At 43.3% G+C, this 9,055-nt stretch overlaps 1 pseudogene; it reads right to left on the reverse strand.

The window, feature by feature from the left end:
* LOC139454572 (uncharacterized) overlaps positions 1-8,624 on the reverse strand; it is a 29,987-nt pseudogene extending 21,363 nt beyond the window's left edge.
* Between the last annotated feature and the right edge of the window lie 431 nt (positions 8,625-9,055).

Consider the following 9,055-nt stretch of genomic DNA (forward strand, 5'->3'; position numbering starts at 1 on the left):
AAGTGTTAAAAATCCGAGACAAATCTCATGAACATCAGATCTTTGTTCTTGTTACTGCTAAATGTGATGCTCCTAAATTCTCCCAAATCCTTGTTGCTAACATTTTAAGCTGCTGACTACATATCCAGGTGAGCTACAGATCAGGTGAGCTAGAGACATGGCAATCTTTTATCTAAATCGCCACTGTGCCTTTATGTCCTGTACAGAGTATGTGCCTAGGAGTCTTTGTGGACGGGCATGTCACAACTGAAACGAAGCTGCGGCGGCAAATGGGTCTGGGGTGTTTATCATTACAGAATAGAGATATTATAAGTTGGATAACATTGGATGCTTAACGTAACCATGTGATGTGATACACAACTTTGATGTTGACATATTTCTGTCTCAGTGTTGCACATATACAGACACAGTTTCAGATCTGTAGGAAGGGTCCAGAGGAGAATAACTTGCTCCATATTTAACAGCTGACATTGTGTTTTTGAGAACATCTCTAGTAAGGAGTACCCGTGGTATGCTGTAGTAGATGTAGTCGTGCTTCAAGACCATGCTGTACCTGTGTAGTTCTGAAGTAACATACTTCCTCTCAGTGAGAGTTGAGACATAAGTCCTGCCTCGTGTAAATGCCCGGACTTAAACAGTTCAATGAAGAAAAGCACTGGGGCTGTAAATAGTGTCACATCTCCAATAACCAACTGTCTTTTCCCTGGTATGAAGAAAAGAAGATAATAAATCTGTAACATCGTAACCCTGAAATGATAAAACAATGTTCCTGGTCACACAGAGAAAATGTGGTATTAGTGTTGTTATACACCTGCAGTCACATTATTGACGTCATGTTTCCTCCTTTTGTCTTTTTACATCATTGTCCTCAGCTTTGTTTCTTTTATATATTGTATAAATACAAGTCATCTTATTGTACAGTTTTAGGACTGATTTGTTAAACGTTTTACATCTGCAGTTTATCATTGTTGTAATACACCAGAGCTCTCAGACACTGTGGGTAGGATCCCTAATAAGTTGCAAAAGTGGTCGTTGTGTTTGCTTGCAGAATTAACATGCTTGGTGTGACGAACAGTGACTGTCCGCAGCAAGAATGGTGGCTATTAACTCTTAAAAAACTTAAAAATAAATTATATTTTTCATAACAGTTTTATTTCTTCTTCTTGTTGAGTTTGAGGTGAAGTAACTTTTGAATTCAGTTCATTTATTTGATAATTTACCATAACTTATAAGAAATTATACCTATAAGAAATGCTTTCGGAACAGATTTCTTATGAATAGGGAAAGGGTTTCAAGCTTTTGATTAACTGTTTTACTTAACTTCCACAAAGTTCGTTTCTAAACTTACCAGTAATCCAAAACAGAACTTGCAGAACTTTAAAAATATATGCATAAATCAAATTTCAGGTCTGACGACATTTATTAATAACATGTACACATAAAATCAATAAATGTATGACCGTCCACCACACGTCTTGGTAATCCTGATTACTTCAGTATGTTGATGTATTAGAGATAAACATGGACAGGTATCGTATCTGAGCTGTTTTTAAAACACATTTGATGTATATTGTACTGTCAGACATGCATGTGACTGAGATATCCTGAATAGTACATCGTCATCCTTCAGGCAACTTGCGGATAATCAGTATCCTACTGTTTGGGCGTTTATGAATTCCTTCCTTAAGACGACAGGAACCTGAGAGAGTTCTATACTCATATATATGTCACAAACACACGTTGTCAGTGTTTACATGTGAACACCTTAATAACTCTTTCCCTCCTAAGACAAACATACACGTGGCCATGTCCGTCTACACACACACCCCAGGGGTTGATGATACCGTCCTGTTGTGTCAGTATGTTTCTGATAAACTGTCCTGACTCCGTCAGATGGATGACTCTGTTTAGAAGGTTGTCTGTCACCAGGATGTCACCTGTGCTGATACTTGTGATACCCTGGGGAATTTTCATTGCTGTGTCTCCTGTCGGGCTGTAGTAGGTGAACACCACATCTCCCTCGGGGGTCAGACACGCGACACACTCGGTTCCCCAGTCAGACAACAGAATGTTTCCTGTCCTCGTGGTACAGAGAAAGTTGGGATGTTGTAAGATCTTGCTACCATTGTGGCGTGGACTGATTGATCTCAGCACGTTTCCCGTCATATCCAGGATATCAACACAGGGAGGAGACGGGGAACTAGCTGCTAGTGTTGATGGTGTCAGGGACGTTGTGCCCCAGTACTATTTGCTGGTTGTGATAGTTGACAGCAGCACCAGGTCAGGGTTGACTTCTACTGTTACAATCTGTTTGACGTTCTGGACAGTGACGGCCACCTGGTTGTGTGTCAACTTTGTCAGACTCAATGGTCGACCACCCAGACTGAGTTTACTGCGACGTGTCTGGCTATTCCTGGTGTAGAAGGATTTCACACTCTTGTTTTTGTAGTCGGTGACTACAACTATAGCTGTGTCATTCAACACCATCACTGTCACGTCACTCGGGTTTGGTGTTTTCCTGTCGCCTGCTACTCTGACGTCAATGGTGTCCTGCAACACCGGAGTAGCCTTCAGGTCCAGCACGCTAATGGTGTCCTGTAACACAGGAGTAGCCGTCAGGTCCAGCACACCCTCATACAGGACGTCTATCTCTCCCAGCTGTAGATCGTCCAGAGATTTACTCAGCTTGTCCGTGTCCTGTCTGAATGTGACCTTGGATATTCTTCCTCTCTGTTTCACATCTGCGTCTCCGACAGCCTCCACATCACCCGCCTCACATCCCTGATACATCTCATACACATCCAAGTCACACTCAGATTGTAGAGCCTGGTCTATCAGCTCAGCCTGTTGTTGGTACATCTGTACTGACATCTCACCTGACTTAATGTCTGCTTTCAGTTGCCCGATGTGTTTATATGAAATGTCTTCCATCTGATCTAACAGCTTCCTCTCCTTCTCCTTGGCCTGATTGATAACTTTCTGGCATGCGGACTGAATGTTTGATTTCATCAGTGAATAATGATCTCTCCCTAATTTCTCTTTCAACTTCTTTTCATTCACACGTAGTTTCATCTCATCTTCCTTCTTTGATAATGCCTTCTTCACTTCTCTCAGCTGTGTTTTCATTGTCGTTATCTGTGACGTGATCGTGACAACGGCGTCACATTTCCTGTGGTAAATGGTACAACATTTCTGACACGCTGCCTTCTTGCAATCCTTACAGAGAAATTCTAGCGACTCCTGTTTGTGCTCTCTGCAGATGACCTTGACCTTTGGTCTTCCCTTAGCCTTTACCTCTCCAGACAGGTCAGTGACGTCATGCTGACGAAATGATGGGGTGCGGTTGTGAGCTCCGGTACATTTGTCACAGAGTGCCTCATCACAGACCGAGCACCAAACAACAGCCGGAGTTGTCTCCCCATCTTCTTGGCAGTAGGTACAGAAGGTCGTGTCTGTAAACACATTGCAGTTGCATAATAACATTTCACTATTTACATGTGTTTATATCTCGTTGTATCTTTCTAGCAACGGAAACACTATAAGCAACAGGAGATGGACCAATTAAATAAAACCTACTTACTTAAGCATTTGGTATACATTTTATCACTAATGGAAATCTATTTAGTACCCAGTTCGTGTGTGCACAGTAGCTGGTCACTTTATGTCCTGAACTCTTAGACCCCTCAATACATTTTTGTTAGCAAAGTAGGTGAGTCTCAGTTCAGTGGAGGGAGGGTTTCGTGTCGGCTGGGGTGGGCTGGACAGGGATGGGAGGGACAGGGCGGGACAGGGGAATGGGATTTCGGGGCCGGGTAGGACAGGGCGGGACAGGGGAACGGGACTGCAGGGGTGGGAAGGACATGGGAATGGGACTACAGGGGTTAGCGGGACAGGAGAATGGGACTGCAGGGGTGGGAGGGACAGGGAGGGACAGAGGAATGGGACTGCAGGGGTGGGAGGGACAGGGAGGGACAGAGGAATGGGACTGCAGGGGTGGGAGGGACAGGGAGGGACAGAGGAATGGGACTGCAGGGGTGGGAGGGACAGGGAGGGACAGAGGAATGGGACTGCAGGGGTGGGAGGGACAGGGAGGGACAGAGGAATGGGACTGCAGGGGTGGGAGGGACAGGAGAATGGCACTGCAGTGGTGTGAGGGACAGGGCGGGACAGGGGAATGGCACTGCAGGGGTGTGAAGGACAGGGCGGGACAGGGGAATGGCACTGCAGGGGTGGGAGGGACAGGGCGGGACAGGGGAATGGCACTGCAGTGGTGTGAGGGACAGGTCGGGACAGGGGAATGGCACTGCAGTGGTGTGAGGGACAGGGCGGGACAGGGGAATGGCACTGCAGGGGTGGGAGGGACAGGGCGGGACAGTCGAACGGGACTGCAGGGGTGGGAGGGACAGGGCGGGACAGGGGAATGGCACTGCAGGGGTGTGAAGGACAGGGCGGGACAGGGGAATGGCACTGCAGGGGTGGGAGGGACAGGGCGGGACAGAGGACTGGGACTGCAGGGGTGGGAGGGACAGGGCGGGACAGGGGAATGGCACTGCAGGGTTGGTTAGTGAAAGGGGAATGGGACTGCAGGGATTGGATGGACTGGGGAATGGGACTGCAGGGGTGGGTGGGATAGGGCGGGACAATGGAACGGGACTGGAGTGAATGGGTAGGTCAGAGCGGGACAGGGGAACGGGACTGGAGTGAATGGGTAGGTCAGAGCGGGACAGGGGAATGGGACTGCAGGGGTGGTATGGACAGTGGATTGGAACTGCAGGGGTGGTTGGGACAGGTTGGGACAGAGGAATGAAACGGTAAGGCTGGGTGGGACAGGTGTATGGGACTGCAGGTGTGGGTGGGACAGGGAAATGGGACTGCAGGACTGCGGTACAGGGGAAGATAAATCCTGTCCTAATAATCCCATTCTATTTCTCAGTTCTAATATCTGCAGTGATTTTATTGATATTCATGCACAGTGGAAAGACGACAACCATATGCCTGCATTGGGTAAATCTTAACATTATCCATGGCATAAACCACCAAAGGCCAGTGCTGATCATAGCCAGTTAGATACGGTTTGAAATGAATGGAATGCCTGAAATACTTCCAAAAGTGCAAGTCTGTGAACACTCACTATTTCAAACGTATTTGTTCATGAGTCCTATGACAGATGAAACGATTGTGCAAAAACTCAAGTATGTCAATAGTTGAGCGAGTTTGGAGCTTTATGCAAATATTGTCAATGTAGCTCTGATTGTTAGTAGTTACTCCGTCTGGGAGCATTTCAGATGCATCTACCTTTAGATCCTGGTCCAAACGAGTCCAAGAGTCCCTGGATGACAAAGCTAGGCTTGACGTCATCCGCCCACTCCTCCACTGGTCTCTCAGGGGCAGACACTTTCGTCATCTTGTTGCAGAATGGACAGAGGAGGGACTTGGCACTGATGGCTTCTGGTCTGGTCTTGGTGTAGTTGACGACATATTTCCGACAAAAGGTGTGATTACACACAAGTGTACAGGGGTTATCAAACACCTCTGTGCAAATTGTACAGGTCAGGAAGTGTTCCGTTAGCTTCTGAGAAGTTGCCATCTGAAACATGTTAAGGTTCAGGATTTCAACAGTACCCTGGGTTTATGTAACATTCTTTGGCCTCCCGTGCAGTCATGTGCCAAATATCCCAGTTGAGTTACTTTCAAGCTGTCCCAAAGTATCAGTATATTATGGACCCCTAGAAAGTATATTGTTGCCCTTACAAAAACAAGCAAAACGTGTCAAAATAAACCAGAACACGACAATGCGATAATGCGACAACACAACATTTTGTTAATTTGTAGCATTTTACCAGGTTGATATATGTCGTATTGTCGGTCCATACAAAATGAGTTAAAATAGAGTTGAAATGAGTGATAGTGCAACAATGCCACATATTATTAATGATAGCTATATAAATAGTGGTTCAACCAAATATACGTCCAGGCGCTTAATCGAGTATATACGGTAGGTCAAAAACAAATAAAATATTCAGGGCGGGTCTGAAATTCGAACTCACGATCATAGGTTTCTGGCACGCAAAGAAGATGCAACTCTGCACAGCAAATTCGTAGATTTGAGCGAGTTCGGTTTAATGCCACTTTGAGCAATATTTCAGTTATTTCACTGCCTGTTAGCTTGAAGTGAGGAGAAAGTCCCAAGTGATGTATGTGTAGAATGCTGGCATTCGAACCCACGATGATAGTTTTCTGCTACGCCTCGGAGACGCAACTAAAACGACCTAAAAAGATTTTTTTTCTTGCTGTGATAACACGTTTAGTTTTTAAAAAAAATCCAGACAACGACAAGAAAATGATACGAAATAATTTCTGAAGCAACAATGAACGATTTGTTTGATTTTTGTGTAGAGGAACGCACATTGCCATTGCTTCTTTGGTTTTAGAACCATTGGAGCTAACAAAAGATCATGGGAGTTTGAAAAGGCGTATAACCATTTCTGCGCATGTGTAGATTTGTTCCCGTACTACGTGTGCGCACAGTTAATCGAAAAGGGAGACAACGTGAAATTATCAATATGTCGCAATGTTGCGTTGTCATTCTTCCATTTTAATGTCCCATTTACACATTTTTGATTATGTGACCTAGCGATAACCTAACATATTTCGACCTGAAAAAAATGTTGCCTTGTTGCCCTTTGGCAAAGCAATAAATATTTTATTCAAAGCGCGACAATGGGACAAATGGTCAAAGTGTAGTGTCGTCGCATTGTCGCATTCTCATGCTTAGGTCAATTTTTGAAACTGTTTGCTTATTTTTTTAAGAGCGACAGTCGATAACGCGACAATGACCTTTCTAGGATTCCACAGAAAAAAAGCAAATGATTTTTTAAAAAATCTTTTCACATTGTTGCACACGCCTTCTTTGTTCTGAACATATTCTGTCTAAACTAGAAGAGTATTTGGAAGTGCCTGAAAAAGCAGTCCCCCCTCACCGCTATTTCCAGAAGTCACCCTTGACAGTACTGAGGAACCTGAAGGCATGTCTATTGTAATGACATCATTGTAAGTCATATGACATCACTTCCGGTTAGGGAATATACAAGACAATAATCAGTCAACTGAGTCTACTTTATCTGCTGAAACAGATTCCATTTAGCGTTAAGCGCAAAATGGTTGTGAAAATATGAAGACATAGAAACTAACAAAAGTTTGATGCCTCTAGCTACCTCAACAAGAAAGTTATATGCACTTTCGAAGCTTGAACTTCATTCAAAGGTAGCGCACAACCTTGCCACACAAATGCCCCACCCCAAAGATGATATATACAAACCTTCCTCCTACTGTAGTAAACACTGCTGGAGTTATTGTGAACAAAGTACATTTTTGACTGTATGACATTGAGGCCCAATTTGACCTTCACTATCGTCTCAAAACGTTCAAGACGACTCCATGGGACGATCCAGATTGCATATTAACAACACGTGTTGGTCCTTAATAGAATTCAATGTGGCAACACAAGTACAGCTTTCTAAATGAAAGTAGGTCACTGTGGACTGTCACCACTTGTCATACATGTGTTTTCAAATAACATAACAACTACATGCATAACACTTAAATAAATATCGGCATAAGTTGAATTGGCAAACACAGATTACGAATGCCCTTCATAGTGAACTTGACCTTGTATATGAGGGTCACTCACAGGTATTTCGTCTTAATTGAACAAGCTTCGGGCTATGACCTTGAGGATGACCTTAACCCTTGACTTGACATATCAAGTGTACAGGAAACATACTGCCATATGATTGAGAATAAAACACTTACACAGGGCTGCTTAATAATACACCAGATAATGTCTATTTGCTATATGTGAAGAATTGTTCTTAGTTTTCTGAAAAAGGAAACAGTAAAATACAATAACAACCTGTCTTAGTGAGATGATAAACAACCACCTAGCCATAATTATTCATGAATCTTCGTTTCTATGATAAAATTTAAAAAGTAAAGTATTCAACTGAAACATCTCCATTGAAATGTTAAGCCTGCAATTGTGGATATGGTAGCTTGGATTTGAGACATTCTCTTGACTCGAAACTGTACTGGGAGCGGAAACACGTTTGAATATCTCCCGCCATATTCCTAGTGGGTCACTGGTCCTCATTACAATAACAAAAGTAGACGACTGACTTCCATGTTGTAAACAGTATGTAGGTATACAGGTGATCACACACTGGAGATTGTGGTGACTATGGTATAAACAAGTACAGGATATTAATACACACACATTGTTGACAACACATACACTTAATTATCGATTAACGTTGACTCGTCATGATCTGTATATGAACGAATCCAACAAATGATACACGACTTTGTTGTGATCTTGGGTAGAGATAAATATCCTCAACAGGGAATACTTGATAAATAAGATAAACCATTTAGCATTCAGTGTATAATGATATATACTGTCTTGCCGCAGCGTCACTGCACAGGGAATACTTGATAAATTAATAAACCATTTAGCATTCAGTGTATAATGATATATAGTGTCTCACCACAGCGTCACTGCACAGCCTCCACTTACCCAATGGGTGTGTGTAACGCACTGGCGGTGTATAGGAAAAGTGAATACCCATGAAAGAATATCCCCCAATTGGACAGTAGGTTCCACTAACAAAATCAGAAACACTCGTTCGACCAGCAGTGTTCATGTTGAGCATTCAGTGCAGATTTACCAATCTGGCATTTGTGATTTGATGATTCTGTGGAAATCTTTTATGGTTTTTATTAATGCACCCATCCAGTCATTAAAACTAACCATGTTTTTTTCCACTATTAAGTGCTGTCGTTTTTAACATGATGACTTATACTGAATGTGACCACAGATATTTTCAAGCAAGTGACATTTGGCGCGGAACTGGTGTATAGTAATGTTCTATAACATCCTAGACACTTGTGGCTAAGTAAAATAGATCATTGAGTGTGTAGTGATGTTCTATAAATGAAAGGAGACGGTGGGCCCAGTGAAACAGATCTATGGATTTGTGGTAATGTTCTATAAAAGTCT

Source organism: Haliotis cracherodii, unplaced genomic scaffold (assembly GCF_022045235.1).
Source record: "Haliotis cracherodii isolate W230 unplaced genomic scaffold, xgHalCrac1.p SCAF_10, whole genome shotgun sequence".
Lineage (NCBI taxonomy): Eukaryota > Metazoa > Mollusca > Gastropoda > Lepetellida > Haliotidae > Haliotis > Haliotis cracherodii.